Source organism: Haliotis rufescens, unplaced genomic scaffold, assembly GCF_023055435.1.
Source record: "Haliotis rufescens isolate VD_foot unplaced genomic scaffold, xgHalRufe1.0.p SCAF_3, whole genome shotgun sequence".
In the NCBI taxonomy this organism is placed as follows: Eukaryota; Metazoa; Mollusca; class Gastropoda; order Lepetellida; family Haliotidae; genus Haliotis; species Haliotis rufescens.
In genome coordinates this window covers 8322096-8333886 of record NW_025964001.1, presented here as the reverse complement: position 1 = coordinate 8333886, position 11791 = coordinate 8322096, and the positions used below count along the sequence as shown (strand labels likewise).

General features: G+C 42.1%; 1 protein-coding gene across 4 annotated transcripts in view; it reads left to right on the top strand.

Annotated features, from left to right (window-relative positions):
* Positions 1–320: 320 nt before the first annotated feature.
* Positions 321–11791, top strand: part of LOC124140953 (trichohyalin-like) — a 104084-nt gene continuing 92613 nt past the window's right edge. For 2 of the 4 annotated variants that reach the window (XM_048403658.1, XM_048403655.1), the window contains exon 1: positions 321–484. The gene's annotated coding sequence lies outside the window, so the exon portion shown is untranslated. Of the gene's footprint in view, positions 485–588; positions 798–8126; positions 8145–11791 lie in introns of those variants that run through there. The other 2 variants (XM_048403656.1, XM_048403657.1) reach the window with 2 other exon arrangements.

Genomic DNA, 11791 nt, shown 5'->3' with positions numbered 1-11791 from the left:
CATGCAAATCAATGTTAAACTTTGTGTTTATTTGTATTAATGAAAAACGTTTTATGATACAAACGTTTATTATATCATATATCAATATACTAGTGTATGCATAACGATTCATCACACGACAGCGACCATGTTTCATTTTAATTTAATGTGATTGCTTGTTATGGTTGACGTATGCAACAGTAGCATAGATCTCCGAGCTTGTTTTATGATCGATCGTGATAAATATAGAACCTGAATCGATAACAATTAAGAACAATAGTAATCAATAAAGAATGTCGCGACAAGAACGATAACTCGTTGGAACTCATCGCAGCGCCAGCCGCGCGTGTATTTGGATCAGCTCGCGAAAAACATGGGCGACGGAAGGAAATGAACGTTGCTGATTTTGGAGTTTCATAACATGATTCACAAGCGATGGCAACTTAGAATGGCGTGAATTTCCACCAGCCCCAAACAGAATTAATTGGAGGAGAATGATAAAAAGGTATTGCTCGTGAATAGCAACTGGTAATTTTTTTCCTTCATGGTCGAGGTCGGTGAGGAATCGTCACGTTTGACAGCACTGGCGCCCTTACTAGAGGCATAATTACTCTATGCAATAACGGCCAATATACAATGGCTTTTATGCATGGCTACTTGGGTAAGGTGGTATTAGCCCTGTATCGCATATCGGGGGCCTGTGTTGTGCTCAACTGTTGTGTCGGTGGCAGTATGTGATATGGGAAATATGCCGGTGTGAAAATGGAGACTGCGGGCAGGTGACATCTGGGACAGTTGTGTGGGACTTCGTAGGATAGGTATAAAATTATTGATATTCAACTCCGTTATGTGCACAGGTTTTGACGATGGATTGTTGTCATATTTTGATTTAGTTTGTATTTATTTATGTGATTGTAAGCTGTTAAGATGTTCAATCTTTCTCTATGACCGTAGATGTTTCAAGTTTTATATCAATAAGTAAATTGAATCCGTATTGTGATCAATTTGAAGCATAATGTTGTTTTGTTTGTTGTTTAACACCGCGCTCAGCAATATTCCAGCTATATGGCAGGCAAAATGTTGTTTACATTGTATATGTTGTATCTTTTCTTTAACCTTTGAGATTTTAATGTCAAAGAGTAAGGTTGTTTCTCACAATTAACATGAAAAACCAAATTGACAATTTTGTAGAATTATATTAATTACAAAATAATTTCCGATTATACCTCATGATGATTTACTTATAGCTTCATACCACTTACCTAATTCAACCGAATTGTAATTCATCTTCAATAGTTCTCTTATCAAACTGTTTAAAACATTGTGGTCAAATTCTGTCTAGAAGACGGGTTGGTTGTTTGTTAAAATGTCCAGTTTCCATGGCAAGAGGACCTGTGAAGATCCGGGGTAGAATAGGTCTTCAGCAACCCATGCTTGCCGTAAAAGGCGACTATGCTTGTCGTAAAAGGCGACTAACGGAATCGGGTGGTCAGGCTCGCTGACTTGGTTGATGCATGGTCATCGATCCCAATTGCGTGGATCGATGCTCATGATATCAATCACTGGATTGTCTGGTCCAGACTGGATTATTTACAGACCGCCGTCATATAGCTGGAATATTGCTGAGTGTTGCGTTAAACAACAAACCAACCAACCAACCAACCATGGCAAGAGGTAAAGATCCACATCTGAACAAAGCTGAAATTCGATGGTGGTCCCTATATTTTACATTTAAAACATACAAATCATACGATTCAAACACACACCATGCACATCAAACATGATAATGGTTCATTAGAGGAAAGATTAAGGGATAGTGGGTGTTTTATGAAAAAGTGACCCATGACAGTTCTATTTTGTCAAATAAAAATAAAGGCTTGATGTGGAAACAGTGCATGTGGTTAGGATAGTGGGGAAAAAAGTGTTCCATGTAATAAATGACCAATCCCTAACTGTAATTATCTGAAACAAATTAAATCAAAATATACACTTGGCCTCTTATTGTTAAAGGATCTCCAGTTAGCTCCTGACAATGACGTTTATGTTCCTCAACAATTAGGGCAGTGAGATAGCCTAGTGGTTAAAGTGTTCACCCGTCACACCAAAGACCCAGGTTCCATTCCCACATGCATACAATGTGTGATGTCCATTTCTGGTGTCCCCGCTATAAAATTGCTTTGATATTGCTTTGATATTGCTATATTGCTGTGGTATTGCTGTCATATTGCTCACACAATAAATGTTTCAATGATTAGCGTAGCACCGTAATCTTGAAAGTTTAGTTGCCTGGACTGTATTAACAGTCTTGAAGGATCTCAGAGGTTAAAATGTTTTAATGATTGGTTAAAATTAGATAGTAGTGATCATTATGTGCCATGATTGATTTTAATTTGTAATTGGATACCATGAAGCCATATAGAACCTAACCATGATGACATCATTTCGACTAATTTGAGACGTCAGCATTTTAATTTTTTAACTTTGATGCCGGAATGAAGTAACTTTCAAATGTTTCTAGTCAAATCCCTGGCAACAAACTGATAACCTTTTCTGTATAGTGCATAACTTGTGAATTTTTTAGAAAGGACGTTATTTACTGCATTACATATGTTTGCTTCAGTATGGCTCCTGTTATATGATAATGATTAGAACTAAATGCCAAAGAGAACTATCCCCAAGTTACACCATTCTAACACCCCCCCCCCCCCCCCCCCCCCACACACACACACACACACACACACACACACACATATTTCATTGATACAACAATTAATACAATATACCACAACATAAGAATATACATCTCTGCATGACTAGATTTATTATTTATCACATTTTTGTTTGAATGCCAAAATATGTAGTTATTTCACTCTGGCATATATATTTTTTAAAACCAGTGGATGACATTACTAATATGGAACCTTAGGGCTATGTGTGTTGGCGTAAGTTTTTGACAGACATATTGCTATTTGTGTCATACGATATTGTTTTCTTGCTATAAGGCAAGAGACTTTTTACATGGGAATATAGTCCTAACTCTTATTTATATTTTTGTGGCTGTATGCCTTCATAGTGTCCTGAAGATCCGGGGTAGAATAGGTTTTCAGCAACCAATACTTGCCGTAAGAGGTGACTAACGTGATCGGGTGGTCAGACTCGCTGACTTGGTTGATGCATGTCATCGTATCCCACTTGCATGGATCGATGCTCATGATGTCAATCACTGGATTGTCTGGTCCAGACTCGATTATTTACAGACCGCTGTCATATAGCTGGAATATTGCTGAGTGCGGCGTTAAACAACAAACAAACAAACTTCATGGTGTCCAATTGATTTGTTACCTTGTAACAATGTAATGATTGATACAAAGGGTCAGTAATGATTTAAGAAAATTTAAGATCAAGTGTTTGTTTTCACTGTTGAAATATAATTGAATCTGTACATGATTATATAATGATTATATAAACACTTTTACACAACCCTTCATACATTTTCATTTAACATGCTTCAATAATATGTTTATTTGAATTGAATGGTAAAAGTAGGTACTTTGGTGTGTAATTGCGGAAAATATTAGTTAATGATAATAATCAATGACTACACAGCTGCTATAAATTGATTTTAGCCACATGGTTGTAAAACCATTGCCCTACACTTAGGATGAGGTATTTGTTTTGTGAAAAATGTACTGGTATCATTGTATGTCTGATACTTTAAGACATTGAGTAGTTTATTTACTAACCTTTCGAGCTAGTGTTGTTATGTAAGTTGGTGCGATTGGTTTATTTCTTGTTTAATGTCGTTCTCAGCATTATTCCAGCTATATGATAGCAGTCTGTAAATAATTATGTCTGGACCAGACAACCCAGATTAATCTCGTGAGCATCGATCCTTGCATTTGGGATACAATGATATCCAACTAACCAAATTACCCAATCCATTTAGTTGCGTCTTGCACAGTTAGTTGCCTCTGTTAGTTTGCTGCGAACCTATATTCTTACCTAGAATCCCCATAGGTTTTACGAGCTTACGAAAACATAGGGTTCACTTTGCCCATGTAAACTTTTTCTAGTCCTTATATCATATATATACAATGTACAACAATGAATGATCTTACGCAGTGATGCTGCTAGAGACAAATAGCATGAGGACTTTTCAATGAGTTTGTAAACTTTCTACAGGATATTCTTCTGTATCATGATCGGATTTGTAAAGGAACTTTAGGATATATTGGATTTCAGTCAGTGTCCTAGAAACTGAACTAGTCTGCACCTGTAGAAACCATGTTTGTCATCATGACAGTGTGCTTTGTGGGGGTACATCATGTCTAAATCTGTAGATCCTAGTGTGTGGAATAAGGTTCAAAATTTCATAATTGATGAATTATTTGAAAAAAGAGAAGATACAAATTTTACTTGTATTGCTTTCTTTCTTTGTATCCAAAGTGTTAAACAAATCATAAACGCAGATTCATTAAAATGAATTAACAGAACTTGAAAATCATCCATCACAGAGTTCATGATTGTCCTTGTAAGCTGAAACCAATCTATCATTGATGAGATTACTTATTACAATGCTAGTATATGAGTGAGTGAGTGAGTGAGTGAGTTTGGTTTTACGCCGCTTTTAGCAATATTCAGGCAATATCACGGCGGGGGACACCAGAAATGGGCTTCACACATTGTACCCATGTCAGGAATCGAACCTGGGTCTTCGGCGTGACGAGCGAACGCTTTAACCACTAGGCTACCTGACCGCCCCGCTAGTATATGAATCTTTTAAGAAGTTTGAAGGATATAGTATAATATAAAGTTGAAAACAATTACTAAGTGATTAGAAAATGTCCATATGATTTTGTTTGGGGATACTTTTGATGACAGAAGTACCTAGGCTCTGTGTGATAGCAGTCTGTTATTTGAGTGAGTTTGTTATTGGAGGGTGAGTATGTGTCTGTGTTACTGGAATGAGGGAGAGTCTATGTTATGTTAGTGAGTGTCTGTTATTGGAGGAGTGAGTGACGGGAGTGGGTGAGTGAGTTTGTGTTATTGGAGGAGTGAGTGCCGGGAGCGTGTGAGTGAGTTTGTGTTATTGGAGGAGTGAGTGCCGGGAGTGGGTGAGTGAGTGTCTGTTATTGGAGGAGTGAGTGCCGGGAGTGGGTGAGTGAGTTTGTTATTGGAGGGTGAGTATGTGTCTGTGTTACTGGAATGAGGGAGAGTCTATGTTATGTTCGTGAGTGTCTGTTATTGGAGGAGTGAGTGCCGGGAGTGGGTGAGTGAGTTTGTGTTATTGGAGGAGTGAGTGCTGGGAGTGGGTGAGTGAGTTTCTGTTATTTCAGTGGAGGAGGGTGGGATCCATGATCCACACCTTTAGGGCACAATGACACCAGGTCAGGCATTGTACACTGAAACTACAGATCATCGGTTGTGTTGGCTTGTATGACAAGTAGGGATGTCACGATACGACTATCTCATGATACAATACACATCGCGATACTTTGTTCTTGATATGATATGTATCATGATACTGAATTTGCGGCAATTCTTATTCAAATATTTTTTTTTTCATAGGGCACAAACACAATGAAAAACGCTTGAAATTTCCTGAATATCTTGTCTCATATATATTTGCAAAAAAAACATGTCTCATTTCAATCTATACTTTATTTCCGATAAGAGTGTCAAGTATTTTCTAGATTTAGATAAATTAGTCCCTGCTCGCAAAATACCTAAGTTGTGCATCCGAAATTAAATAAATTTAATGTGAATGAATGGGTCTGTGTTGTGTGGTGTGGTGTGGCGTGGTGTGGCGTGGTGTGGCGTGGCGTGGTGTGGTGTGGCGTGGTGTGGTGTTGTGTCGTCGGAGAATATGCATTGATGTACTGGTGACTCATGAGATCACTCATGACAAGCATGGGGTATCAGTAGAGAACATCTATCAGAAGCTTTGTTATGCCTTGGGAAGTTAGCTTGCTCAAACTTTCCCCATCCAGGCCAGTTTCTCTCCCCTGGTTGAAATCTAAACAATGTAGACAAAGTCAGCTTCATGTTTCCTGTGTCAAACGTTAGTTTGCAAAACAAGAGTCAATCAGCAGGAAGTAGTTCTTAACCAGGGTCCAAAATTGATAGCCCATAGTGATAATATTCCCTAATCTGTTTTGTTACCTGAAAAGAATATGGCAACAGGTTTCTGCAAAATTGAATGTCATGTTGCTTTTATTCAATTTGTTTAAGGAAAACTGTAACAATTTTATTGCTAAATATACCTTATAATATGAACCTTCAATTATAGACGGAGCTTTAGAGTTCAATAATATGAAAAAGACTACATTTAAATGGTTCTGACATAACAGATCTTTACAAAGTTGCAATCAAAGATGAATTTGCACTCATATACATTGGTAATGTTTGGCTGGTTGAAAAGGGAAATTACTACAGTGTTTGAATGAACGGTTAGAGTCCAAACTATTTCTGAATATATCTGATAATAAAATTTTTATTGATCTGCCATGCAGCCAAATAAGACTGCACGGCATTATCTTACACCAGTAAACAATGATACAAACTGTCAAATATTTGTATCGAAGTTCGATCTGAACATGTTAAATAGGTCGCTGAGAAGTGTTTCTTTGTTTTTTTTAAATACCGGTAATGAAATAAATCAGAATCCCCCTCGTTTCTCATATCACATGAAAAATGTATGCATGCTGTTTGTCATGGTGTGTTACCTTTCTTGCTGAAGAGTTACTTTTGGTGGCTGAGCCTGTTTGACTATGACATTGTTTCCAACAAAAGGGGAAAAGTTGAATGAAGGGCATTTCGAAAGTGGAAATATGTTTATTGCTTTATAAACCTCCAGGGGGCACGGGTGGCCCAGTCGTCTAAGGTGCCGCGAATCGCTGTGCAAAGTTGCGCCAGAAACCTATGATTATGGGTTCGAATCCCGGTTCGCCCCAATTATGTTTCTAGGTTTGTCAGCACCATACCCATGCTCGTGGGTTTCAACTAAGTGGCAAACGTCTGAGACCTGCACCACGTTGGTCTTTCCTCCCACATTATGCTGACATACCGTGATATAACTGGAATACTGTTAAAAGCGGCGTTAAACCAAACTCACTCACTCACCCACTTTATAAACCTCCAGTGACATCATCCCATTGACCTGCCAATGTTGTTATATCTCATAAAATCCCCAAAATGTGCAATAAATGGTATTTTATATATAAATTTTACATATAAAACCCCTGTATCTTCCTCCTTATTGGTCCTGTTATCAGTGAAATATTGTGGTGGCATGTGGTCTTGTGTACAGTAGACAAGTCACATGTCAGATGCACTTAATCAACGTTGGTCGGGCAGAGTAGTTAGATGGACGGCAGCTTGACTCCAGCGAGTTTTTAGGCCTTGTTCCTGCACCTGTGGTGTCTTCTTGGGGAAGTGACGTTGATGAGACGGTAATGTTTTGGACTGTTAACCTTCTTGTGTCTCACAGGATTCTTAGGTTCTAAACTACCCAGGGAGTTGAGAAGTTGAAAATGAAAATTGAGCCCACACTGACTGGGATAATAATTTGAGCATGCTCCTGTGTGGTATAGAAATGTAGCGCAATAGGAATGGCATTCTTATTCTTATTCTTATTCTTATATTAAGTACTATATGTAATTATATATGCTGCTGTTTTGGGAGGTCAGGCTAGCTGACTTGGTTGATGCATGTCATCGTATCCCTGGATTGTCTGGACTCGATTATTTACAGACCGCCGTCATATGGCTGGAATATTGCTGAGTGCTGTGTTAAACAACAAACAAACAAACAAACAAACAAACAAACAAACAAATCATTGGATAACAGTACATAGTGTGCCGTTAAACAAAAAATAAACCAAGAAACCAATCTCACCAACAAACATAACATTGCACATCTAAATTGAAAGGATTGCTGACATTTGGAACCTGTACAAGCTGCATCGGTGACCTGACCTATCTCATTTGAATATTCATTGTTTGGCTCACAAATGCTTTCGAGACAAGTAGGTGGTGCCCAGAATTTATGCAAACATATTTGATTTGTTACAGGTAGACAGTGTACACATGTGCATGTGCAGGTCATGACGATGAAATTGAATACGCTCCCCTGGACACACATGTTGCTCATAAGACTATTAAGAGGTCGGTGGGACATATAGATACCAGCTTTCTCTGAAATTCTCAAAAATGATTTCAATTATCATTTTCTAGAGCTTATGGTTATCTCTAGTCTAAAACATAGGGGACCGAGATGAGGACCAGCCAATCATCTTGATAGATAAAATATGGTTGCAGGTGCAACACGCTGTCCCTACATGTCGGCAGTTGGAGGGTGATATGGCTGTAGGTAGGGTTCTGCCTGTCTGGGGCTGGACCTCAGCTGATCCTAGTATTGGAGGGTGATATGGCTGTAGGGAGGGTTCTGCCTGTCTGGGGCTGGACCTCAGCTGATCCTAGTATTGGAGGGTGATATGGCTGTAGGGAGGGTTCTGCCTGTCTGGGGCTGGACCTCAGCTGATCCTAGTATTGGAGGGTGATATGGCTGTAGGGAGGGTTCTGCCTGTCTGGGGCTGGACCTCAGCTGATCCTAGTATTGGAGGGTGATATGGCTGTAGGTAGGGTTCAACCTGTCAGGGGCTGAACTCAGCTGATCCTAGTATTGGAGGGTGATATAGCTGTAGGGAGGGTTCTGCCTGTCTGGGGCTGGACCTCAGCTGATCCTAGTATTGGAGGGTGATATGGCTGTAGGGAGGGTTCTGCCTGTCTGGGGCTGGACCTCAGCTGATCCTAGTATTGGAGGGTGATATGGCTGTAGGTAGGGTTCAACCTGTCAGGGGCTGAACTCAGCTGATCCTAGTATTGGAGGGTGATATAGCTGTAGGGAGGGTTCTGCCTGTCTGGGGCTGGACCTCAGCTGATCCTAGTATTGGAGGGTGATATGGCTGTAGGGAGGGTTCTGCCTGTCTGGGGCTGGACCTCAGCTGATCCTAGTATTGGAGGGTGATATGGCTGTAGGGAGGGTTCTGCCTGTCTGGGGCTGGACCTCAGCTGATCCTAGTATTGGAGGGTGATATGGCTGTAGGTAGGGTTCAGCCTGTCTGGGGCAGGACCTCAGCTGATCCTAGTATTGGAGGGTGATATGGCTGTAGGTAGGGTTCAATCTGTCTGGGGCAGGACCTCAGCTGATCCTAGTATTGGAGGGTGATATGGCTGTAGGTAGGGTTCAATCTGTCTGGGGCCGGACCTCAGCTGATCCTAGTATTGGAGGGTGATATGGCTGTAGGTAGAGTTCAACCTGTCTGGGGCCGGACCTCAGCTGATCCTAGTATTGGAGGGTGATGTGGCTGTAGGGAGGGTTCAACCTGTCTGGGGCTGGACCTCAGCTGATCCTAGTATTGGAGGGTGATATGGCTGTAGGGAGGGTTCAACCTGTCTGGGGCAGGACCTCAGCTGATCCTAGTATTGGAGGGTGATATGGCTGTAGGTAGTGTTCAGCCTGTCTGGGGCAGGACCTCAGCTGATCCTAGTATTGGAGGGTGATATGGCTGTAGGTAGGGTTCAACCTATCTGGGGCCGAACCTCAGCTGATCCTAGTATTGGATGGTGATATGGCTGTAGGTAGGGTTCAACCTGTCTGGGGCCGGACCTCAGCTGATCCTAGTATTGGAGGGTGATATGGCTGTAGGTAGGGTTCAACCTGTCTGGGGCCGGACCTCAGCTGATCCTAGTATTGGAGGGTGATATGGCTGTAGGTAGTGTTCAACCTGTCTGGGGCTGGACCTCAGCTGATCCTAGTATTGGAGGGTGATATGGCTGTAGGTAGTGTTCAACCTGTCTGGGGCTGGACCTCAGCTGATCCTAGTATTGGAGGGTGATATGGCTGTAGGTAGTGTTCAACCTGTCTGGGGCCGGACCTCAGCTGATCCTAGTATTGGAGGGTGATATGGCTGTAGGGAGGGTTCAATCTGTCTGGGGCCGGACCTCAGCTGATCCTAGTATTGGAGGGTGATATGGCTGTAGGGAGGGTTCAATCTGTCTGGGGCCGGACCTCAGCTGATCCTAGTATTGGAGGGTGATTATGGCTTTAGGGAGGGTTCAACCTGTCTGGGGCAGGACCTCAGCTGATCCTAGTATTGGAGGGTGATATGGCTGTAGGGAGGGTTCAATCTGTCTGGGGCAGGACCTCAGCTGATCCTAGTATTGGAGGGTGATATGGCTGTAGGGAGGGTTCAACCTGTCTGGGGCCGGACCTCAGCTAATCCTAGTATTGGAGGGTGATATGGCTGTAGGTAGTGTTCAACCTGTCTGGGGCTGGACCTCAGCTGATCCTAGTATTGGAGGGTGATATGGCTGTAGGTAGTGTTCAACCTATCTGGGGCCGGACCTCAGCTGATCCTAGTATTGGAGGGTGATATGGCTGTAGGTAGTGTTCAACCTGTCTGGGGCCGGACCTCAGCTGATCCTAGTATTGGAGGGTGATATGGCTGTAGGGAGGGTTCAATCTGTCTGGGGCCGGACCTCAGCTGATCCTAGTATTGGAGGGTGATATGGCTGTAGGGAGGGTTCAATCTGTCTGGGGCCGGACCTCAGCTGATCCTAGTATTGGAGGGTGATTATGGCTTTAGGGAGGGTTCAACCTGTCTGGGGCAGGACCTCAGCTGATCCTAGTATTGGAGGGTGATATGGCTGTAGGGAGGGTTCAATCTGTCTGGGGCAGGACCTCAGCTGATCCTAGTATTGGAGGGTGATATGGCTGTACGGAGGGTTCAACCTGTCTGGGGCCGGACCTCAGCTAATCCTAGTATTGGAGGGTGATATGGCTGTAGGGAGGGTTCAATCTGTCTGGGGCCGGACCTCAGCTGATCCTAGTATTGGAGGGTGATTATGGCTTTAGGGAGGGTTCAACCTGTCTGGGGTCTGGACCTCAGCTGATCCTAGTATTGGAGGGTGATATGGCTGTAGGTAGAGTTCAACCTGTCTGGGGCTTGGACCTCAGTTGATCCTAGTATTGGAGGGTGATATGGCTGTAAGGAGGGTGATATCTGTCTGGGGCTGGACCTCAGCTGATCCTAGTATTGGAGGGTGATATGGCTGTAGGTAGGGTTCAACCTGTCTGGGGCTGGACCTCAGCTGATCCTAGTATTGGAGGGTGCTATGGCTGTAGGGAGGGTTCAACCTGTTTGGGGCTGGACCTTAGCTGATAATAGTACATGCAGGGTCTGAGAATGGATTTGTACCTAAAACACTGCTTTTATTTGAAGCAAAAGTCAAAACAGGTGATTATCACGAAAAGATGAATTTTGATAAGTTCTCCAAACGGCTGCAGGAAAAACTGATCTCCAATATTCCTCCCCAAGTCTGGTAATTGTTTTGGACAACACGCCATATCATAGCAAGTTGAGAAACATCTGAAATATAAGCATGATATTAAGTTTGACGGCAAGATGCTCAAAGCCGAACTGCTGTTTCTTGCAAAATCTAACACATCTGGTCCCGTGTACCTAGTAGATTCCATGCTAAAACAACATGGACATACTGTTCTGCGTCTACAGCATGCTGAAACCCCACAAACAATCACATGGGATTAAGTAAGGAATATTTCATTGAATCAACTTTCACTACGCTAAGGTCTCAACTTTCACAATCATTTGATGAATGACATGACACCATTCATTATTGATCTTAGGGGTAAAAAAAGTATTCTATTAAACAGCAAATGAATTCCTTTTATTGTCACGATACTTATCATTTGTATTCTGTGCAAGCTGTGAAGATCCGGGGTAGAATAG